Source organism: Narcine bancroftii, chromosome 7 (genome assembly GCF_036971445.1).
Source record: "Narcine bancroftii isolate sNarBan1 chromosome 7, sNarBan1.hap1, whole genome shotgun sequence".
Classification (NCBI taxonomy): Eukaryota; Metazoa; Chordata; class Chondrichthyes; order Torpediniformes; family Narcinidae; genus Narcine; species Narcine bancroftii.
In genome coordinates this window covers 174,836,923-174,862,305 of record NC_091475.1, presented here as the reverse complement: position 1 = coordinate 174,862,305, position 25,383 = coordinate 174,836,923, and the positions used below count along the sequence as shown (strand labels likewise).

The window sequence follows — 25,383 nt, the reverse complement described above, 5'->3', positions numbered from 1 at the left end:
ATAAGGACATAGAAGTAGGAACAAAAGATTCAATCTGGCACATTGAGCCTGTTCCACTAATCAATAAGATCATGACTGATGTGGCAGTGGACACAGGTCCACCTATCTACCCTTTCCCCATAACCCTTAATTCCACAACTATGAAAAAAATCCATCTGTGTCTTAAATATATTTAATGAAGAAACCTCCATTGCTTCCTTAGGCAGCGAATTCCATAGATTCATTACACCTCTCATCTCCATCCCAAATCTATTCCGCAGATTCTAGAGGCGATGTCCCTTAGTTCTTGTCTCACTTACCAGTGGAAACAACTTTCCTGCCTCTATATTATCCATCCTTTTCATAATTTTAAATGCTTCTACAAGATCCCCTCTCTTCTTCTGAATATTGTCCCAGGTGACTCAATCTCTCTTCAAAGGTTAACCTTAAGGTTGATAGCCCAGCACTGAGCCCTGCAGCACTCAACTCACCACTGATTGCCAATCAAAGAAGTACCCACTTTTCCCAACTCTCTATCTTCTATTTGTTAACGGATCCTCTAACCATGCTAATACATTACCCCCAACTCCATCCATCATTATCTTATGCACAAGAATTTCACATGGCACCTTTTTGAATGCTTTCTAGAAATCCAAGAACATATCATCTGTCTGTTCCCCTCTATCCTCTACACTCATTACATTCTCAAAGAGCACTGATAAATTTGTCAAACACATTCTGTGCCTGCCTGATGGAATAATGCCAATCCAGATGTCTTGCTCTTTTATCCTTAATGATAGCTTCAAGCATTTTCCCCAACTACAGTCATTGAGCTAACTGGCACCCAGTTACCTGCCTTTGCCCCATCCTCTTTTAAACACTAATTTGCTGTCTTCCAATCCTCCAGTACCTGTCTAAAGTCCAGAGAGTTTTGTAAATTACCACAAAGACCTTTACTAGTACCTTGCGATGTATTCCACTTAGGACTAGGGGGCATCCACTTTCAGACCTATTCGTTTGTTTAGCACTTTCTCTTTAAGTCATAATGGTTGTATTGAGGTCTTAACCTCCCATCACATCATTCTGGACCTTTGAAAGGGAAGATAGATTATTAAACTAAACCAGTATAACATATTGGTATGTTAGATAATTCTTCCACTATAAAGATCAACACAATATCAGTGTTCAAAACTATTTCCACATTACCCGATAGTTAATTCCCCTTCTCTTCTTCCAGGGACTTGTTCACTTTAGCCACCGTTTTCCACTTTATATAATTATAAAAAACTTTTACTATGTTTTTTTTATGTTATACTGGTTTAGTTTTAATAATCTATCTTCCCTTTCTTTATTTCTTGCTTATTGGTTCTAGGTCACTTTTTAAAGTTTTCCCAGTCTTCCAGTTTCCCATTATTCTTAGCCACTTTGTACGTATGAGCTTTTAGTTAGATGCCTACATTTATTTCCTTAGTTATCCAAGGCTGGCTCTCCCCAACTTACTGTAATTGCTGGAATATACTTTTGTTGAGCACTATGAAAAATCTTTTGGAAGTCTCCTATTGTTCCTCAACAGTCCCACCCTATAGCCATATAGTAGTTTCCAGTCTATGCTAGCCATGTCCTCCCTCATCCCATTACAGTCTCCCTTGTTTAGGCATAATTCACTGGTTTTTCATCAAACGATTGCACTCTCCCTTTGCAGGAAAAATTCAATCATACTGTAATCATACTTTTCAAGAGGATTCTTAACTACAAGATCATCCATTTTAGTTGTTTCATTACATTGGACCACATCTAAGATGGCATGTTTCCTTATAAATTAAGTTATACGCTGTTCAGGAAAGCGATCATGAATGCATAATCTGAAGGTCTCACGAACACTGCCTCAATCAACTTGATTTGCCTGATCCATGACAACTGCTGTTCCATTCTTGCATGCATCAGATTTTTCTTGGTTTCTTTCTTATACGTCTGTAATGTTATTATTTGGTGACTACAGGGACTAGACTAGATGAGACCGGGTTGGGGGGGTGGGGGGTGGGGGGGGGGGGTTTCTTTACTTACTCTGCTACTTAATATTTTATTTTTTCCTCTCTTCAGCTTTTCCTTCCAACTTCCTAATGGTTTCTCCCTCCCTCCACCCGTCTCTCCCTCTGTCACACCTTCTGTCCTATCCCTTTCCACCCCAGCTTCTTTCCCTCTTCACATACATAATATCATCCCTTCTTCTCTTGTCTTGAGACCCGATCTGAAATTTTGACTGAATATTTATTCCCATGGATGCTCTCTGATTTGCTGACTTCCTCCAGTCATTTTTTTGTCTGCTCAAAATTCCATCATCTGCGCCATTTGCCTTTATCTCATGCGTGCAAGTTCCTGGATTGGGGAATGCTTTCTCTTTGACATTCCCTGGAGATCCATCATTTTCTCCATGTGAACTGCCACAGCCACAAAGTATATCAGAGTTTCCACCCGGCACTTCTTTCCAGCCAAGGATATCGAATGCTGGTACAAGCTGAAGAAGCCCAAATTAACTTGCCTTGGCCTCCAAGGCTGCATTTTCCAGATGAACATGGCTTTAATACCACAACTTAATATCCAACGTTACAGAATTCGTCTTGTGCGGCCAGATGTTATTCCCTCACATCTGTTTTTTTTATTAAACAAGACAGTTCTAATAAATTGAGAATACTTCATCATTTGTGACAGTTTATTTCTTGATGCGTTGTTTCCATTTCAAATTTCTTTTCTCAAGAGTTCTTATCCACTTCAAAGGCTAGTTGTTTTTTTATTCTGACCATCACAGAATCAGATTTTTCTGCTTTTGCCACTTTTTACCCTTCATATAACTGACCATGGATTAAGTGAGTCTTCATTTGTAGGATTTACTTCACTGGCTGCAAGGTGATGTTGAACAATTCTGAGACTAGTATTCTTCGCTAATGGCTTAATAGCATACTCCAAACTACTGCATATTCAGTAAGCTCTTGGGAACCTCAGAAGATAAAATATTAGTTAGAGTACAATTGGAATCCATTACTGTAGTGATTCACAGGTCTGACCAATCCTTATTCCATAACACCAATGAGCCACAATGCCAACCTTAATTCATTGGAAATAGAGAAGGCCAATCAAAAAGAGAAACTACCCTCTCCATAATGGAGCACCAATTTAATGATGTCAGAGGAGAGAGTTTTAAGTATGTGATCATCAGATCAGCAGATTGTAGAAACAGCCCTGGAAAATAATGGAAAGCCCACCAGGTCTCAGGCTCCCTTCTGACATAGAATGGGAATAGAGACCAACCATCACAGGTGAAGAACGCAGCTGACGTTGTTGCATTGGATGAGCCCTTGGCCCGATCATCAGCACTTTGTCAGTAACGGATGTGTTTCTTTGTTTTTTAGCGTCATGCCATTTGGACAGCAAACTGAAGGCCAGAGATCAGAGTGAATCTAGAGCAGGCTTCTGAAACTGTTATGCCTCCTGTTATATTCAGGACTTTTGCATGAGCTTCAATGTGCAACCAAGGAATAATGAAGTACTGCATTGCTGAAGGGCTAGGTTAAAATCCAGGTTAATAGAGACACAACAGCTGAAGATGTGGAATCTTGAGTGAACAAAGAAAAGCTGGAGGAACTCAGTGGATCAGACAGAATCCACAGAGCATCTGACTGTTTCTCTCGAGAGATGCTGCCTGACCTGCTGAGTGTCCCCTCCCCCCAACTTCCCCTTGTTCACTAATACAAACACATGACAAGTAACATTTCACCAGTCACTCACCACGTTTTCACAGGACCTGGCTGTAGCCGACAGTATAATTTCACTGCAGTTTACTACCCTTGTTACTTGGTAGTCATTGCCTGCTGTGGAATATGACCTTCTCATGTGATCTTTGGATTGATGTGGTGTGCCAGAAACTACGTTTATATCCCTGGCTTTTGAATGAAACGGTCATGCTTTAGAAATATAAAAAAAAGAACTGAATCTAGCAGCAGGGCATGTGGAAATGGGCTCATTCTCATAGAAGAACTTGAATATGGCTACAAAGAAAAAAAGTCCTCGGTGAAGATTTAGATAAAGAGTGAAACACAAAAGTCTGTAAATCTGCAGGGGTCTTCTACTGCATCCAGTGCTCCCGTCGTGGTCTCCTCTACGTCGGAGAGATGGGTCGCAGACTGGGATATTGATATGTTGACCACCTTGGCTCCGTCCATTGCAATAGCATGGATCTTCCTGTGGTCACCCATTTCAATTCTCCATCCCATTCCCTTGCTGACATGTCTGTCCATGGTTTCATGCACTGCCAGACTGAGACCACCCACAAATTGGAGGAACAGCACCTCATCTTCTGACTGTGCACCCTTCAACTGGATGGCATTAACATTGACTTCTCTGGCTTTCATTAACCCCCCCCCCCCCCCCACCACCGACCTCCACTTCCTCCCCAATGCCTTCCCCAGCTTTCTCTGTCCCTTTTGCTCTGTCTCCTGTCACACAGCCAAAATAATCTCCTCTTAAATATCCAATTAACACCCTTTGTTGGTCTGTGCTCCTCACCCAGCCAGTACTGTCTGTATTCTGACCTTTCCTGTCTTTTGCTTATTCGTTGAGGAAGGGCTCAGGCCCGAAACATCAGCAGTATACCTTATTTCCTATGGATGCTGCAAGACCAACATCTCAGTGTGTTTTTACTAAGATTTAGATTAAGATCAACTCAGAATAAAATGTAACAGTATAAGTTCTGCTTTAGTTTTAACAAACTGGCATGAGGAAAGAGGAAGTCAATGGTTGAGAAATGGATTTCGTGACAGAAACAGGAGATAAATTCAGTCTTCAAGTTTCAAGTTTATTGTTCCATGTACCAAGATACAGTGAGAGAGGTTTTGCAAGCAGATCAGTAGATATCTCAGACAGTGCAAAAGTACAATGTATACTTACAGAGAAAGATCAGTTTGTTCGTAGAAAATACAACGTAATTTTGCTATTTTGCAGTTCCTTCGTGAATCTGGTAACAGTGGGGAAGAAACTGCCTTTGAATCTGATGGTGTGTGACTTCACATTCATGAATCTTCTTCCTTACAGTATGATTGTGAAGAGCTGGAGGCAAGAACAATACCAATATTAAAGAAGCATCTGGACAGGTACCTAAATGAGCAAGGCATAAGAGGATATGGAATTATTGCAGGCCAGTGGAATTGATATAAATAGGTATGATGGTCAGCATAGGTGTGGTGGTCCGAAAGGGCTCATTTCAATGCTGTTTAGATCCACGTGGAAACTGACACCAGGCTCAACGGGGAATCGTGGATGAAAATATGAGCCAAGATTGGACTCTTTGTAAATCAAAAATATTAACATGGATGCAGGAAATAACACCACTGGTGATGATTCGCTGGGTATAAGATTTTCATCATGAATTATAACCTATGACCCAGAAGGCTTCTGCTTTCAGGGAAGAGCTTTTCCAGGACTCTTGAATAAATGTTTGTAAAGAAAGTTATTTATTTTTATATGTAGTGTATATTATCTACCCCAAGGTGGCAGGAGAAACACACAAGTGATTGGTTATGTGGCACAATGAGTTATATCCATTAATGTAAGATGTAATGGAACAGGTTATATGATCTCATAGGGAAAAGGAAAGCTCTTTGTCCATAAGAAATGTCCCTAACATTGAAGAATTTATTTTTGAGACAAAAGATTTCACAATGAAGACCTAAATTGGAATAATATTTAAGTAGGTATATTGTTTGCCATTTGTATTTAATGATTCGTGTGAAGAAATATAATGGGTAAAAGTTTTAATGCAGAGCTGAAAACTTTACAGCTCAATTAAATGAGGAAGTAGATGAATGTAATGTTTTCACTGAAGTAGGCAAATGTGTGTCTCACTTCGATTTTCTCTGTTTTCTGCATAGATTAATGGATGTTGACATATAAGTGATTTTAAAAAATATTTATTTGATTGTTAAGTTATTAACAAACTTTGCATTGGTAAGCTGGAAGTATAAAAAGACAAAGCCTGTGCCACAGAGAAAATATAGAGTTAATCAAGTGCTTTGAACATCTTACCTGGAGCCAAGTGTAATTCAAAACAGGCAAGAAAAGGCATGTGATATTATCCTTGGCATATTTGTACGTTCAATCTCTTAATTGTCTGGGGTTTTTTCGCTTTGCCTTTTATGCCTCCAGGATGTTTAAGGTCCCTGGGATATCAATCTGAATAAGTGACAAGCAAAGGAGCTTGGTGCCATTCAGTGCACAAAAGAAAACTGTGTGACCTGATTACTTAACCTAACACAATTATTCTGTATCACCATTAAGTTGCATGTGCCACAACATGGTATCACTTTCAATAAGTGAAATTAGCTTATTATAACTAACTGGCCATCTTCAGGGCCACTTTATCAATGAAAATATGTGTCATCCAAGAGCAAACTCTTACTGGGCTAGATGGGGATAGATAAAATATAATTTCTTTTTCAATATTTTTATTGGTTTCATCAAGTAAATATTACATAGATATGATCATAAAGAATTAACAAATCACATCTATAAAAACGGTGTTAAGAACTAAATTACATTGAATACTAATTGTCGACCCCTCCCCCCCCCTTCGGAGACTACTGGGTAAACATAAACTGTCCACTACTTAATGGAAAAAAGGAAGGTAATCAATGGGGTTCAAAAAAAAATCAAAAGTAAGCTAACCTTACAACTTCTGAAAATAATTAAGAAATTAACCCAATAATTAAATATAATTTCTGATTATTATAATCTGAAAGGTTTGGGAGGTTGCAATGTCAATCTATAATTTGCTTTTCAAGTAATTCCCATCAACTTGAAAACTTAATATAATATACTTAAAATAGGTAACTCAGAGTCCAATGTGCTGGAATCTACTCCAATAGGTAGCGAGAGCTCACGATGTCAGATTGGATCCACCACTCCCTTCCACAATTTACTGGAAATAATTAAACGGCTCATAATAAGAAAAACCCAGTGCTTGATTTAGGAGACCTTTGAGGGATTGGTCTGACTTATCACGTAATAAACCTGTCTAGATAAGTCATAGCACTAAGAATAAGGATGAATATTGCAGATATGTTATTTAAAGCCTATCTGTTCAATCCATGTTAGTTAAAGATTTGTCATCTACTGTTGTGCACAGACCCCTTGAAGGTGCTGATTGTCTTTAAGTGGTTTCAGTAAAGTCAATCAATTAACCATCTAACCAATAAACTAGGCAGGTAGTAGATTGTTTGCCTATCCCATGATAATGATAGGACTAATTTCACATGGCCCCTGTGCTCCCTTGAAGAAGCTTATCCTGTCTACTGCATGTTTTCCTCTTTAGTCTATTATCTGCTCACATAATTCACTTTACGTTTGTCCCCATTTAGTGAAAAATCAGTCCTAAAAGTGAAATTCAATAAGTAACAAAGTTTAGAGAATGCTGATGGCCATCACAAAGGAGGTCATTTGGAATTTAGAGCAACCTAGCGTCAATTTTTAAGAAGCCTGACAGAAGCAGGCTATTTGCTGTCAAGCAAAACAACCACAAAGGCGAAACCTTCTCCAAATGGCACTGAAATAAATGTATTTTGGCATTGTTAGTTAAGGGAGGAACATTGACTAAGAAACTAGACAAGTGTTTTTTCAACTGCAGTATGGGACTTTGAATATCCAAGTGAACCAAAACACAACAGAATTTATTTTTTCTTGTGAAATATGGTCATCAAAAAAAGGTGGCATTGCCGCTGGTGCAAACCCGCGGGGAGTGGGGAGCAGAGACATAGGGGTCCATCCACCCAGCCCGACTGCTGTTGGCTCCATACAGGTTTTAAACAGCCTGTTAAAGAGGTCGACGATGGTTTATTTTAAAATCTTGCAATCACAGGGTCTGGGCTGAAGATGGTAGCCCCTATGTTTGGCAGCAGCCTCAAGAGATTGCACACTCCACAGAAGCAGAGGACTGGTGCAAGGCACCAGAAAACAGGAAGACTTCCCCCTATTTGAGAAGGAGAAGCAGAAGAGATGACCCACGGGATGGTGACCACGTTAGCAGACCAGCAAGGGTTTCTGCGGCTGAAGAACCCCTTTTTATTTAGGTGCCTAGTGGTGACTCGAGGCGAGGAGCAGCAGCCTGTTGGTGACTTGAGGTGAGGAACCTATATAAGCTGCTGGCTGCTGGTGACTCCGGTCAATAGACTCACACCAGGCTGGCTGAAGGGGTACCAGGATGCGAAATGGTGCCAAGGGTGCTGGAGGTTTCCTGATTGTGTCAGAGGTTTGCATCTGGAACTCGGTTCGCTGATGGTTTGGACTGGATTCTGTGTGGCTTAGGAGGCCGCTGTGTTATTATGCATGTATAATAAAGAAGTACATTTCCAACAGGCAATGTGTGTGGTTTGCTCCAGAACAAAAAAGTAGGCTATGACAGAAGTCAAGTGTGTTGTGGGTTCAAGCAGCTCGAGAAATAAAGTTACTTAAGTGGTAAAACCACTCAAGGCTGTTCTTCAATGAACAATGAACCTGCAATGTCAGAGGTGTGTGAGTAAATAAAAAAGTCAATAGTTTCCATCATGGAGGTTTTTTATCAATATTTTATTTAAGAATTCTAAAACCACATCCATGTATATGTATTCAATAAAGCTACAAGAGAAAAAAAAATACACATGTGGTACCCACCCTGCCCCACAAAATATATCAAAGAAGAAAAAAGAAAAGAAAGGAAAAAAGAAAGTGTTGGGAATTTGTCAAAAAGAAATATGAAGTTTCAATACTAATAATAATGGAACTGGGGGTTATCCACAGGATGAGCTTTCAGAGAGTCCTTCACATTTTCAAACCAACATGTTATAAGTATGGGCTCCATATTTTTGAAATAAAATGATACATTGCATAAATTATCACTTATTTTCTCAAGTGGAATACAACTAATTGTTCAGCATGCCATCTCTCCATCCCTAAACCTGTATCTGATTTCCAAGTAATGGCTATTGTGATGGGTTATGTTATATTTTATATTGTGTTTAGAGATGTTTTTGGAAGATAGATTGTGGGTTTTTTTAGTTAGGTCACACACAGATACAAACACTTCAAAACAGATCTCATTTAAAATGCTGGAGCTCTGCTCAAGCCAAACAGTCCAGGCTCCGAGTGCCTTTGCAAAAAACTTTGAAGAGTGCCTATAGAGACCACAAGTAGGTATTAATTGGACATGCTGTGGAATAATGGATTATTGTTTTGGAAAGCAACAGATGAATGGATGCAGAAGATTGTGTCCGATGCCGCAGTCAGTTTGAATGCAGTTTGCTGTTCTAAAAGAGTCATGTGGTTTTTTTTCTGAGAGAGAGAGAGAGAGAGAGAGAGAGAGAGAGAGAGAGAGAGAGAGAATAGAGAATTCAGTTTTACATTTCTACAGTTCAGCAGCAGAAGCTGGAACTGGAAAATAACAAGCTGACAAACTTGTGGAAAAACCCAATTTGAAGATGGATTGTGAGTTCTTAGTTCAGATTTGTCAAAGCACTTGAGGTCAATACAAGAGGAGATGGTTAGCTGTATAATGTTTCACTTGAAATAAGGGAAACAAAAAAAGAACTCTGTGGTGATCTGAAAGAAAGAGGTTATCATCTAGAAAACCCTGATGGAGCAAGTTTCTTTGGTAGACACTGAAGAGGCTGATAAGAGGGAATCAGTTTGTGTCCAATGAGCAACAAGTCTTTTCTGAAAACCAACAAGAACCTTTCAGAGTGGTATCCATTTACCTTTCAAGTACCAAAGCCTGGTGAAATTCATAAATGTTAAATTCTGTGCACAGTATAAGAATTGCTTGATACCGGTGAACTTGGAGGAGTGAGAAGTGAGTTTGGACTTTGAGTCAAAGAACTTTTCTGAACTTATACAGACAATACATACATGTGCACTTAGAATTATAAGGGTGTTAAGTTAATAGCAATATGTTCGTTTGATCCAGTTTTCATGTTTAAAGATAATTAAAAGCAAATTTTGTTTAAATAACCATTTGTCTTGGTGTATTTCTATTGTTGCTGGGTTTTGGGGTCCTCTGAGCCCATAACACCATGCTCTTCCTAGAAACAGCTAAAGCAAGTTGTAAAAATTCAATTTGATACATATTTAACTGTAATTTAGGTCTAATCACTTTAATATTACCCAACAAAAGTAACATTGGATCCTGTGGGAGTTTAGCCCCTAATATTTTCTCCAAAAAAAATCCTACCTCTAACAAAAAACGTTTTACTCCAAATAGAATGCAAAAACGAACCAACTTCTTGACCATATCTAAAACATAGATCTGATAATATGGGATTTAATCTTTAAAATATTTTTGAGGAGTTAATTATAATTGATTCCAAAAATTATATTGAACCAATCTATACCTAACATCCATCATGGATAAGTTAAGTCCTCCCACACCGATGCAGTGTACTGGCAATCTACCGATAATTGGAAACTTTTTCAAATAGCGATTCAACATTTACTTATAGGCTAGTGGAGTGGGAGAGACCAATTTAAAACGGAAAGCATCTACATTTCTACATGTGATGAGTGAAGGTGCCTTGGACATCTAAAACAGTTTTCAAATTTACGAGTCAGCTTTCATGTTGGACACTATGATGACAACATTTGTGGAGTATTTAGTTCCAAGTAAAATGTCACGGTTTTTTTTTTAATTTTTAAAATTAAAAAAAAATTTTTCACACTATAAACCATACTGACCAAAATACATACAGACATTTTCTCTTGAATATATACAGTGTCATTTTCTCCCCTTTTGTCCCCCTCCCTTGTAATGTTTGAGAGATTTAAGTTATTCTCCTATGACCAGAAAGAAACAAGGTATGAGGTTTGATCAATACTTAGCTGAGCTTCACTTACTAAGTAAGTACTGTGAAGTTTGAGATTTGAAAAACTCACTCACTGGAGACAAAATAGTTTACGGAATCCCAGATAATGGACTTAGAGAAAGACTGTTGCATGAAAAAAGATTTGACACTGGAAAAGACTGTGAATATGTGTAGAGCAGCAGAGACCACATGATCACAAGCTAAGGAGCTGTGGTGAATGTCTGTCAAGCTGCCTGTCTCCCCTCTGGTGAGCCTTGTTGTACGACCATTGGCTGTGCATTATCTCTACTGTTAAGGACACTCCCCCTGGGTATAACTGTGTATTCATCTATTGTCTTTCATTATTGTACCATGAGTTTCTGCAAATAAAAGCCATGATTATGGTTTGACCACATCGTCTTTGTCTATTTCATAAACTGGCACTTCAATTTTATTAGCAGAACTGGATGCAGCACTCAAGCCAGAGCAGCTGATAATCAACCAGTTTGCTCCGAGGGCCAGAGAAATTTTCAACATCTAGATTGCTTGTTTTGATTACTACATGGTTAATGAGGCGATACAGTGGAACCACCTGAACTCTCTGTTGGGTGAGGTCCCTTTCGCTGTAACGCAAGGAGCTACCACTCTGGCTATAGCCCGGGAACGTCTGACTGCTCATTATGCAGCGCCATGGAATGCGGTGCTTGCTCGACACCAGTTGCTGACTAGACGCCAGAAACCCAGGGAAAGTGATGCTGCCTATCCACTGGCTCTTGACTCACTGGCAAATGAATGTGATGTCAGGGCAGTCAATGTGCAACAACACCGCAATGCCTTGAAGCTGGATGCTTTAGTCAATGGAATTGACTCCAGTTACATCCAACAGAGGCTGCTGGAGACAGAGCCCTTAACCTACGACCGGGCAGTCACTCTAGCCAAAACACTGAGAAGTGCCATGCAGTCCAGTGAAATGCTAGAAACCGAAAAGGAAACATCCAGGAGTGCTGGAACCCCGATGGAAAGAAAAAGGTGAACTCCTGAAAAATGCTATTTCTGTGATAAGAGCTGGCACCCCAGACAGAAGTGCTTGGCTCACTTTGCTACCTGCAGCTATTGTGGGAAACTTGGCCACTTAGCTAAAGCGTGTAAGGCGAAAAGTACTCCCACTGATAAGAAGAAGAAAAGCACCAAGAAAATGCGTCCTGGAGCTGCAGGAATGGAAGACAACTGTGAAAAGGGGGAATCTTCAGATGAGCAGGCTGAATCAACTTCAAATGATGCGAGGTGAGATCCCCTGTGATAGCTCAATTGACTCCAAAGCTTGGAGGACCTTATGGACTGAACCGTCGACTATGAAGGGGGAGGTGAATGGTGAGACTCTAATAGTCTAATAGACTTGGGAAGTCCTGACAGCTACATCCATGATAGAGTTGCCAGAGCCTTAAATTTGTGGAGATATTCAGTGAACTGAAAGATATCGATGGCTTGTAGTGAACTTACAAAAACTGTACGGGACAAGTGTAAAGTTACTTTAAATTTGCAGGGACATTGCCTGGCTGATGTGTGGCTCTTTATTATGCCGGAGCTCTGTGCCCCTGTGGTACTGGGGTTAGATATTCAATCTCAGATGAACAGTGTAATGTTAAATTTCAGTGGGCCACTACCACACTTACCATCCCCTATGCTAGTTTCTGCGGTCTGTCCACATTAAAGATCAAAACTCCCTCCCTTTTCAGTGATTTATCCCCCGAGTATTGGCCGATTGCCACTAAGAGCCGTTCTTACAGCAAAGAGGATCATGAGTTTATCAAAGCTGAGACTCAGAGATTGGTTAAAGAGGGAGTAATTAAACCCAGTAAGAGTCGGTGGCGAGCCCAGGTGGTAGTTGTGAAAAATCACACTAAGAAACGACTGCCTATTGACTACAGCCAGACAATCAACCATTACACTAACCTGCATGCCTACCCCCTGCCATGCATCAATGAAATGATTAATCAGATAGCGCAATACAAAATGTACTCCACTATTGACCTCAAAGCCGCTTACCACCAAATCCTCATTTAAAAAAAAAGGAACGTCCCTATACAGCCTTTGAGGCTGATGGGGAGCTATACCAGTTTAAAAGGGTACCTTTTGGAGTTACTAATGGTGTGTCAGTGTTTCAGAAGGAAATGGATAAGATTGTTAGGACGTATGAGTTACAGGGTACGTTTTCCTTTCTGGATAATGTCACTATCTGTGGGGAAAACACAGGTTGAGCACGACAACAACTTAAAGAATTTTTTGGCAACAGCTAAAGAACTCAACCTTACATTTAATGAGGGCAAATGTGTGTTCAACGCGACAGAGCTACCCATTCTGGGCTACATTGTCCGCGAGGGTGAAATCCACCCCGACCCGGAAAGAATGGCCCCCCTTAAGAAGTTACCACCCCCCAAACTCAGAAAAAGCCCTTAAAAGGTGTATGGGATTCTTTTCCTACTACTGCAAATGGATTCGGGACTACGCCACGAAGGCACGCCCACTGTTTGACACTAAATCTTTTCTTCCCTCTCCAATGGCCTCGAAGGCTTTCGAGAGAATTAAAGCTGATATTGCCAAAGCTGCTCTCTCGTCCATTGATGAGGATGTCCCATTCCAAGTGGAAACTGATGCCTCAGATTGTGCCTTGGCAGGAACCCTTAACAAAAGGGCAGACCTATGGCATTCTTCTCCCGCACGTTATGTGGACCTGAACTTAAACATCCTGCCATTGAAAAAGAAGCCCAGGCTATTATTGAAGCTGTTCACTACTGGAGACACTTTCTAGCCGGCGAAAATTTACTCAAGAATGATAAGATGGCACACTGGCGAATAGAACTCTCAACTTATAATTATGAGATCCAGAACAGACCGGGCATGTTAAATGATCCCTCTGACGCATTGTCACGATCTGCTGCTGGTGCTCAGCTGGAGGGGCTAAAAAGATCCATAGTAGACTGTGCCACCCAGGAGTCGTGAGATTCTTCCACTACATAAGGGCTAACAACCTTCCTTACTCTCTGGAAGAAGTCAGGAAACTGACTAAAAGCTGTCCTGTTTGCGCAGAATGCAAACCACAATACTTCAAAGCTCCAGAGGCCATTCTCATCAAGGCAACCCGATCTTTTGAGAGGATTTGCTTAGATTTTAAAGGGCGTTACCTTCCAACAACAAAAATGTATATTTCCTTACTGTAATTGATGAATATTCCATGTTTCCCTTTGCGATACCCTGCCCTGACGTCTCATCAGCGTCTGTCATTAAGTCACTTGACAGAATTTTCAGCATTTTTAGCTTTCCCAATTACATTCATACCGATAGAGGCTCAGCATTCTTGAGCGCTGAACTGCGGCGAGCTCTGCTATGAAAGGGGATTGCCACCAGCTGTACCACGAGCTACAACCCGCAGGGCAATGGGCAGGTTGACAGGGCTAATGCTACAGTCTGGAAGACTGTTAATCTTACTTTAAAAACACATGGTTACCCTGTTACCCGGTGGCAGGAGGTACTGCCTGAGGCGCTACATTCTATTTGGTCATTATTGTGTACTGCAACAAATCAAACACCTCATGAACGTATGTTTGCCTTTCCTAGGAAATCAGGAACTGTGATGGACTGGCCAGCCTGTCTATCTGAGCCTGGAACCGTGCTGTTGAAGAGCCACGTTCGGGCGTGTAAAACTGACCCCCTAGTCCAACCAGTTCAGCTACTGCATGCTAACCCCAACTACGCTCATGTTAAATTCCCAAACAGGAGTACTGACACTGTACCCCTAAGAGATCTGGCCTCGCCTGGTTCGCCCCTTCCTTGCACCGCTACTCAGAGTGAGCCTGAGAGGTTGGACTCAACCACCCCCCCACAGCCTGTGACCCCTAGTAAGCTTTCAGATGGCCATGCTGAGGCTCCACTGCCTCACACTGGCAATTCTGGAGCGGGTCCAGAAGCCAGTCCTTCCCACACTACAGACCTAGGACCTGTACCAGTTCCCAAGGTTGCCAATGAGTCACCTGTTTTGAGACGAAGCACCAGAATTCGTAAACAACCTGATAGGTTGACATATTCATAAAACATCTCATTATATTTTGATTGCTTGCTAGATACTGGCGTATTTTAGCTGTTAGAGTATCTCAAGGCCAAACATGGTATTCATGTATCGCTTGCTTCAGTCTTTCCTAGCAGCTGTCCTTTTGATTTTAACCCTTCTTCTGCCAGGGGGAGACTGTGGTGAATGTCTGCCAAGCTGCCTGTCTCCCCTCTGGCGAGCCTTGCTGTACTACCATTGGCTGTGCATTATCTCTACTGTTAAGGACACTCCCCTTGGATATAACTGTGTATGCATCTGTTGTCTTTCATTATTGTACCATGAGTTTCTGCTAATAAAAGCCATGATTATGGTTTGACCACATCGTCTTTGTCTGCTTCATCAACTGGCACTTCAATTTTATTAGCAGAACTGGATGCAACACTCAAGCCAGAGCGGATAGACACAACAGTATATGTGTTGTAAACAGAGAAGCAGAGCACCAAGAGTTTCCCAAAGCTACAGCAAAGCAAAGACGTAAGCTCAAACAGTAAATGCAGCAGGTGCAGAGGTAAACATATTCCAAAGATGTGCCCTGCTTATGGAAAGTCCTGCTATAAATGTAGGAAGAAGAATCAAAGTGCTGCAAAGCAGGGGTGACAAAGAGAAAGGTGCACACAGTGGACAAAGAAATGAAAGAATTCTTTGTGGATTCACTACAGATTGCTGCTGGTGGTAAAACGGAATGGATTGTTCCAGTGACTCCATTTAAGCTCGACTCCAGAGCCCAGGTGAATCTGTTATGTGTGGACGATTAGAATACCCTCACCATAAATAGCAAAATCTATCCAATGAAATTAAAAGTGTCAAGCTACACTGGAGAGAATGTTCCAGTAAAAGGGGGCTGTATGGTGATCTTAAAACACAAAGGGCTGCATCAAAATCACAGCTACTGCTTGTAATAAAGAGAATAGAACCAAAATTCAGTCTGAGTGCACGTGAAGAGCTCAACCTAGTGAAGAATTTTTATAATGGCTTCACAGACCAAAGATGAGCACACAACACTCAAGGAAGAGTACGCAGATGTCTTTGAGGGCTTGGATGTTTACCTGGTGTACACAAGGTCCAGGTAGATGAGACAGTGGCTCCAGTTGTCCATGCATGAAGGAAAGTTCCATTTCCACTTAGAGATAAATTTAAACAAGAGCGAGCAGGCATGGAATGGATGAAAGTCATACAGAAAACTGAAGAACCAACAGATTGGGTCTCCTCACTGGTCAATTTATAAAAGAAAAATGGAGCATTGCATATGTGCCTGGACCCAAGAGATCTCAATAAAGCCATCAAGAGAGAACATTTTAAATTGTTGACATGGGAGAAAATCATGTCCCGCTTTGCTGATGCCAAGAGGTTTAGCAAGCTTGACGCATCGTCGGGTTTTGGCAGATGAAGCTCGATGTGGCAGGTTCAAACCTATGCACTTTCAACACTCCACAAGGAAGTGTTGGCTACCATATGGGATCTTGTCCACACCAGAAGTTCAACATAAAACTATCCACGTGATCTTTGAAAGTATACCTGGAGTTGAGACCATGATGGATGACCTCATTGTATGGGGGTCCACCAACAATGAACATGATACATGACTAAGGCAAATGATTGATATGACACAGAATGTCAATTTGAAATTAAATAAAGAGAAATGTAAATTTGGCATAAGGACACTGATCTTCATAGGAGATGTCATATCTGAACAGGGAATGAAGCCTGATCCAAGAAATACATTAGCCATTGAGAGTTTTGTGAGGCTCCAAAACAATGAGGAGGTGAGACATTTCTTGGGGATGGTGACTTACATGGCTAGGTTCACCTCTCATCTGTTGGCTGTGTCAGCACCACGTAGGTCACTCCTTGAGCAGAAGAATGAGTGGATTTGGCCGCATGAGCAAGAAGAGTGCTTCCAGGCACTCAAAGTACTAACCGAAGAGCCTGTACTAAAATGTTATGATCCGGATAAATGCCCCAGGATCTTGGCTGATGCATCCTGACATGGCCTTGGAGCAGTACTACTGCAGCAGCAAGAAGACACATGGAAACCTGTGGCCTATGCATCAAGGGCTTTAACAAGTGCAGAGCCAACTGCGAACAGAGAGAGGAAGAATTTCTTGCCACCACTTATGTGTGTAAAAGGTTCCATCAATGCATTTATGGACAAGCTCTTAAAGTGGAGACAGACCACAAACCATGAATGACTGACCCATGAGAGTACACCGCATGATGATAAGGCTGCAGAAAATGACCTAACCTTCATGAAAATACATGTTTGCAGCTAATGCACTGTCTTGGGCAGTTGACTAGTAAGAAAAGAACAATCAAGAGGTTAATGCGGAGAAACAGGTCTAGGTTGACATGATTATTACCTCATTTCCAGTATCCCGGGATAGAACAGAGCAGATCAGGAAAGCGACAGAGACAGATGAAACAATGAAGGAAACAATACAGAAAGGATGGCCAACAGCCAAGAATGGCTGTCCATGGGGTATTCAGGTTATTGGGCATGCAGAGATAAACTGTCAGTTGTGAAAGATATGGTCTTCAAAGTGAACAGGTTTGTGATTCCACTGTTGCTACCAAGGAAGATACAGAAAGGACACTTTGGTGAGGAAAAATGCAAATGTGGAGCTTGAGAGGTGGTGTATTGGCCAAGAATGAGCCAAGACATAACCCAGACCACTGCTTCATGTGAAATATGCCTTACCTAAAGACCAAAGCAGCAAGCAGAACCGCTTACACCACACCCTGTACCAGACAAACTGCATTTCAAAGTTGGAGTAGATTTGTTTGACTGTAATGGGAAGAGTCGTAGAGTGGTAACAGACTATTTTTCCAAATACCGAGAGGTAGCAACACTGCAGTCCACATACAGCAAAGCAGTTATCACTTTCATGAAAGATGTGCCTTCAAGGCATGGAGTTCTTCTGAAGTAGTATCAGACAATGGTCCACAATTTTCAAGCAGTGAATTTGAGTCTTTTGCCAATATTTGGGGCTTTCAACATTTAACTTCAAGCCCACATCATCCAACTTCTAATGGCCTAGCAGAGAGTTCTGTCAAGGTGGTAAAGACCCTCATGAAGAAAGTGCATGGTGGACGAGAGGATTTCCACAAGTCTAATTATTCACAAAAGTGCGGCAGTACAGAATGTTCAGATGCAGATGGGTCGATGCATATGGACCAACCTTCCAATGCATGAAAATCTGTTGACACTTAAAGGAGCACACAAGGTCAAACAGGCTAAAGTAAGAAGAGAAAATAAATCAGAAAGAGTATCATAGGTCTGCGAAAAGCTGACCAGTCCTGAAGCCTGGAGTTCAAGTGTGAATCTGAGATCACAATTATGGCACATGGTCCATGCAATGATATGTGCAAGAGCAAATAGATCTACAGTCCTACCAGATCCAGACAGAGGAAGGACACCTCTGAAAATGAACCGGGCAGATCTACAACCACAAGCTCCAATCCATGGTTGTGACCCATCACCTGTCAGCACACAAAAGGGGCTAGCACATGTAGAAAAGGAACATGTTGTTCAGAGTTCACTGATGGACACAAATACTAACACAGCAAATGCAAGAAATACACCAGTGGAAACATATAGCAGAGCAAAAAGGACTGTTAAACCACCTCAGAGACTGATGGAAAGCTGCTGAGTGGAAAGAGACTGGCTACGGAATGTAGATACCCTCGTTATGTAGCCCACCTCACTGTCAAAAGACAAAGGAGGAAAGACCCAACACCCAACCCCAACCAACCAATTTTCCCTTGCAACCGCTGCAACCGTGTCTGCCTGTCCCACATTGGACTTGTCAGCCACAAACAAGCCTGTAGCTGACGTGGACATTACCCCTCCATAAATCTTCATCCACGAAGCCAAGCCAAAGAAGATATTATAATGTGTTTGTGTTTTTGTTTCTTTTTTTTTCAAAAAAAGGGGGAAAAGATGTGTTATTAGGTGTGTATAATAAAGAACTACATTTCCCAGGGGGTAATGCACAGGGTTGGCAAGGGAACAAAAAAGTAGACTAAGAGAGAAGTTGAGTGTGTTGTTGGTTCAAGCAGCTCAAAAAATAAAGTTGTTTAAATGTTAAAACCAAGGACCAAACATAACAGCAGTGGGAGCTCTGGAGACAAAGCCAAGGACACGCAATGCGTCAGGGGGGACTCTCTTTTGCTTCTCTTTCTCTGACTGCAAGGGGTGCTGGACAAGTTCTGCTGATAGCGAATCTTTGTCTGCCTTATGGTAGATAAAAGGATATCTTGTGTGAGTCTGTTTTTTTTATGCAACAGAAGGCTGTCCGGGCCTCTCTTGGCAGTGGGAAGGATGTGGACTTGATAAGGGTCAGGCTTTGTCCCCACTGGGCATAGTAGGAAAAAAAACCCAGGCACCTTTTGAGGCCTTTGAGGCTGTGGGGGAAGGGAAGATCTATCAGGGCACACATGTGGTCGAGGTCGGGGCCATTGACTCCATTCTCCACATCACAGCCAAGGATAGCCAGACAGATAGTGTGGAGAACACATTTATCCCTGTTGTAGGTTAGATTGAGGCATTTGTCAGTTTTGAGGAATTTATGGAGGTTGGTGTCCTGATCTTGCAGATTGTGGCCACAGATCGTGATGTTATCCAGGTAGGAGAAAATGGTGGGCAGGTCATTTTGGTCCACCATCCGATCCATCTCCTGCTAGAAGACGGAGACACCGTTGGTAACATGGAAGGGTACCCTGAAGAAGTGGTAGAGGCTGTTATCTGCCTCAAAGGTGATGTATTGGTGGTCTGCTAGGTGGATGTGGAACTGCGGGTAGGCGTATTTCAGATCGATTATGGAGAACACATGATATTGAGCAATTTAATTGACCATATCTGCAATGTGAGGGAGGGGATACACATCTAGCTGTGTATAATAGGCCATGATGCAGCCGGTTAGCACTCTTTCCAGCACACATCTGTAGATGTTTGCAAAGGTATCTGATGACATGTTGGACCTCTGCAGACTCTGGAAGAAGTAGAGGCACTGTTGTGCTCTCTTCAAAATAACATTAATATGATGGGTCCAGGACAGGTCCTCTGAGATAGTCATCTCGGAATATGAAGTTACTCACCCTCTCCATCTCTGATCCCTCAATTATTACAGGATCATATACCTCTGGTTTTCCTTTCTTAAAGTGTACAATCAGTTCCTTGGTCTTGTTGACATTGAGTTAGAGGTTGTTGTTCATACACCATTCAGCCAAGTTTTTCAATCTCCCACCTAAGTTGTTGTAGAGTCAGTAAGTTTATTTGTACAGTCAGAAGTGTTCTTTATCTACAACATTCATTCTGCAGTGTAAAGCATACACTTAACAAAGGAGAGGATTACAATGAAAAGGAAGATGGAAGGTGTTGTAGTGTGGTGAGAGCAAAGATGAATGGTTGCATGTTATGAGAAGAGAGGATCTGCTAGGAGCTCGCAGATTTCTCCATGTGTAAATGTATTTCTGTTCACTGGTTAAGAAAGGAATGTTGACCAGGATATCAGGCTGATATTCTATAAGTCGTGCCCCGCACGGTCGGCATCACGGTGGTGTTGCTGCGGATCTCAGCTGAGGCCTGAACCACTATCATAAATGCATCTCGTCACCTGATCATTGATCGCTATGTCCGTCATAGACCGGGAGAGTTGATGCAGGCTGTTTTGATCCATAAGATGTTGAATGGAGTTCGGAGCATCCAAGTGAATGTCGACATCCATCCAGAGAACAGCATAGCTCCACTGTCACAGGCTGTGGCTGATCTGAGAATGGAAACAGTTTGAATCCAACTTCCAGCAAGCCCATCTAAAGAATGTTAATGGTTTTCTATGTCTCTCAGATGCTAATCTAACCAAGGTAAACACATAACTTTCCATAAACTTTGCTCAGAATTGCATTGACCCCAGAGTTAACTACACCCATCTCCACCCAAAATAGCTGTATGCTTGTTGCTGTTTTAACAATAGCATATATCATCGTACATTCCCAGCTGCCGGGTCAGTTGGGCTGACCCCTTTACCACCTTGGCTGGGTTCCTCGGCCGTCTCTACACTACTCCCTATATTACCCAACCCTCCCCTCCCCCTCCCCCTCCCATCACTTAAATCCTTGTCTGACTAACTGGAGATCTTCATTCAGTTCACAAACCAAAAGCTGGTCAAACCCCTGCTGAAACTTCACTGGGAATGCTGCAGTGAGCTTTGTCACGGAGACTTGGGATGATGGATACCAACGATCCAAAAACTCAGTTCTCTCCAGTGTCCTAGCCACATTCTCTCAACTAGCAGCTACAAACGGAACTGCTGATCATCTTTCTCATTCCTGTTATCCAGCTGTTTCTATTTCTAAGGCAGTGGGGGTCTCACAGTTGATAATAAATTAGCTGCAGCTGATCTCTGATGATGAATCATCCTCACCTCCAATTATCTGAGGACAATTTCGAATTGTAACTCAGCAAAGTCACCAATGACACCATTGGTGTCACCAATCCAAGTCCACTTTAACTCAAATGAAATCATAGGAAAAGGCTGGGCAACAAGCATGCAACATGAGGCTGTGTATTTACGGGTTCCCCATCAAGCCAAACCAGTGAGACACACCCCCCCCCCCCCCCCCACCACCACCCACCCCGGAGCCAGAAGCAGTCAGGCCATACAAATTTTCAAACCTGAACTTCAATGTATGTACTAGTCACAGGCAGAAGAATATTTCATTTGGAGACATTGGCTGTTCCTGCCCAGACACCCTCCTCTAATGTAGCACTTTACCTGATTTCTGGATTTATCTCTCTGTCAGGCATCCAACCATTTTCACTGGGCAGTTGGCAAATGCCTGTCAATGAGGTCCAGTCAAACCTGCCGAGATTTCTTTGGTCCTGTACGGCAGAGCTTTTCCTTCCCTGGACTGGCCTCCTACCTAACAGTTAAAATCCAGCCCTTCATTTCACCAACCTTTTTCTCACAAAGCACTTTGGGGGTTGGAACTCTGCTGAGGGGGAGTTGGATCTCCTTCAAAGCCAAGGTGCTCTTTCTGTCATCTATCAGTTGAAGCTGAAGTTGAAATGTGTTTTTTTTTTAAATCAGGGTCCAAGAGCTGCTGAAACTCAGACATATTTGACACTTGGTGTTTGAAGGAAATGAGCAATAGTCCAAAAAAAAATCTATGAGTTAGAAACACGACAAAGGTCTGGATCAAGAGGGAGAGAAGAGTCAGGATCAAAGAGATGTTGTTGCCTCAGTCACCTGTCTCACAATTTCTCACTCAGAACTGCTCACTCCCTGAACAAGACCCACAAACTGCATTGCTTTATGATCCTTGACTATCATCAGGCTTGAGCTTTTCCAGCTGTTTATCCTTCAAAGCTAATTAACTTTTGGCCTCCCACCACCCTACAAACAATGGTGTCTCTTCATTTGCATTGATCCCCTTTCACCTGTTCTATTCAGTGCCAAGGAGTGCCCACATCTATCAAACAAAAGGACAAAGGAAAGTCACAGGCCTCACTTGCGTTTTCCTGGATCAGAGTGTAGCGGGCTGAGCTAATCTGCAAGGAAACTGGGTCAAGGAGATAGAGGCTCACGTGGGCCTGAGAGTCTCGAGACACTGGGAGCGTTGCCAGTCCTCCAGGCTGATGTCACAATGGGCCTGGGGCAGCAAAGCATCATGGGGGTTGTGCTTATAATCTCCACATGGGAATTCCAGTAGAATCAGTTAAACCGACTCACACCAACTACTGTGTCTTTGTTCGCTACATTTGGTGACCCCAATGGCTCAAATCAGCAAATTTGGACCTCATGATGAATGATGCTAACACAGTGTCCTTGAAGCTGCCTTCATTCTGGACCTCTCAGCCTGTTGTCTGGTTCCAGCAGGCTGAGGCTCAGTTTCATGTTAGGCAAATCACTGCTGACCCCACAAAATACTATTATGTGGTCAGTTCTCTAGACCAGGAGACCACCGGCAGGAAAGTCGATTTCCTACAGCAGCCCCTCACTGAAGACAGATATGAGGCATTCAAAGCGCTCCTCATAGGCACTTTCGAGCTCTCCTGTCATGAGCAAGCAGCGAGCTGCTGCATAAGGACGGCCTGGGCAACCGCCCACTATCTGCCCTCATGAGTGACATGCTTGCACTGAGGGTCGGTCACAGAATCAGCCTGCTGTTTGAGCAGATAGAACGGATGCCGGAGGACATTCGCCTGCTCCTGGATGACGGCAACGTCAACAAACCTTGCAGGTTGGCTGCCCGAGCCTACACTCAATGGCAGGCTAAACCACAAAGCGGACCTACCAATGACTATGTTGCTATGAGGCAGACCCATCAATATGGTGGAGCAGCTATTGACCAGGATGCTGCATCATGCCAGGATGCGCGCACTGTTCCAGTGCCAGAGAGAAAGTAACACAGCTGGGGTCAGCTCGGAGAAGGAACAGTGGTGCTACTACCATCTGTGCTGGATTTCTGCTGCCCGCCGCTGCCGACCACCTTGGTTGCATCTGGGAAACATCTTGGCCAGCTGTCATTGATGGCTACGATGGTTTACCACAGAGTCAGCCTGCTCCATCTTTGGGACTGCATTCCAGTAGGTGTGTATATTGCCTCCCAAGAGCCAGGTCACTTGTGCAGGAAAGACCGGGTCTTGCCTCACTATGGCTAATGGCAGCATATCCGAGCATATGGAGTGCAGACTTATCCCTCTGCCAGTTTAAATGGACATTCACATTGGCAGACATATCACAACCCCTGCTGAGCACAAACTTTCTCCAAGTCCAATGCCTCCTCGCGGACCTGAAATGGCTTCGTGCTTATCTATCTGGATGATATTCTTATTGCTTCCATCAGGAGCACAGCATGCACCTGCATCTGCTCTGCCAGCACCTTAGAGAGTATGGACTGGCTGTCAATTCTGCCAAATACCAGTTCGGGCTTACAACCATTGATTTCCTCGGATGCCGCATTGGTCAGCATCGGGCAGTGCTGCTTCCTTCGAAGGTGGAAACTATATGCAGGTTCACCCAGCCTTACACAGTTAAAGTGCTGGGGGTATTTGTAAGCCTTGTAAATTTCTACCACTGCTTTCTACAAGCGGCAGCCAGGATCATGCAGCCATTCTTCAAACTACTTTCCAGCCAGCCCAAGGACTTGGGGTGAAATGAGGAGGCGACTGCAGCTTTTCACAAAGCGAAAGATGCATTGGCCAATACCACCATGCTTGTGCATCCACGAGTCAACGTGCCCACGACCCTCATGGTCGATTCAGCAAATATGGCCGCAGGAGGCATCCTAGAGCTGCTGGTCAACAGGAGTTGGAAGCCATTTGCCACTGGAGCAGAAATACAGTGCATTTGACGGAGAACTCTTGGCTCCTTACCTTGCCATCTGCCATTTCCAGTACTTCCTGGAAGGGAGGGATTTCACTGTTTTCACGGACCAAAGCCCCTGACATTTGCCTTGGCTAAAAGTCGGATCCATGATCCACAAGAGAACAGAGGCATCTCTCCTACATCTCAGAATACACCACTACCATCAGGTATATTGCAGGCAAGGGCAATCACATGGCAGATGCACTCTCCCGTATGTCCATTCAATCGATCAACTCTTTGGCTCCTGGAATCAACTACACCACTCTGGCAGCAGCACAGCTACAGGACGGCGAAATACCGCCCTACTGTACCACCATTTCAGGGCTCAAACTGGAGGATGTGAGGCTACGCTTCACCGTGACGTATCAACCGGACAGCCAAGACCCATCATACCAGTGGTTTGGAAGCATCGTGTGTTTGACACCATTCATGGCTTAGCACCCCCATCCATTCATGCTATGACGCAGCTGGTCATTGACAAGTTTTATGTGGAATGGCCTGCGTAAACAGGTTGGCCACTGGGCCAGAACTTATGTACACTTCCAGACCTCCAAGATTCAGAGGCACGTCAAAGCCCCGCTCCAGTCGTTCTCCCTGACAGACAGACATTTCAACCACTTGCACATCAACATTGTTGGTCCCCTGCCGATCTCTAGAGGTGCCACATACCTGTTCACCATGATTGACAGGTTTACCAGATGGCCAGAGAGGTGGTACCACTCTTGGTCACATCCACGACATCCTGTGCCTGGGCCCTCATCGCTAATTGGATCACCTGTTTCTGGCTGCCAACGGACATAACTTTGGGCAGGGGGGGGCACATTTCACCTTGACACTATGGTCAGAGCTATCTCAGCTCCTTGTCCTCTAATTACATCGCACCACGACTTACCACCCGCAGTCCAATGGCCTCGTTGAGAGGTTTCACTGCCAATTGAAAACTACCCTGATGGCTCAACACATTGGCCGTAATTGGACTAACAAATTGCTACTGGGAATCCACATGGTGCCGAAAGATCTGCCATGTTCTCTGCTGAATTTGTTTATGAAGACCCGCTTATGGTCCCGGGTGAATTCATAC

The 25,383-nt window shown here is 42.9% G+C and overlaps 1 long non-coding RNA gene across 5 annotated transcripts in view; it reads right to left on the bottom strand.

The window, feature by feature from the left end:
- Window positions 1-22,562, bottom strand: part of LOC138740113 (uncharacterized) — a 42,540-nt gene extending 19,978 nt beyond the window's left edge. For 3 of the 5 annotated variants that reach the window (XR_011342681.1, XR_011342679.1, XR_011342680.1), the window contains exons 1-3: window positions 22,444-22,562; window positions 20,550-20,702; window positions 4,921-5,079 (exon numbers count right to left, since the gene is read on the bottom strand). This is a non-coding gene — a long non-coding RNA (uncharacterized lncRNA). Of the gene's footprint in view, window positions 1-942; window positions 1,069-4,807; window positions 5,080-20,549; window positions 20,703-22,443 lie in introns of those variants that run through there. The other 2 variants (XR_011342678.1, XR_011342677.1) reach the window with 2 other exon arrangements.
- Between the last annotated feature and the right edge of the window lie 2,821 nt (window positions 22,563-25,383).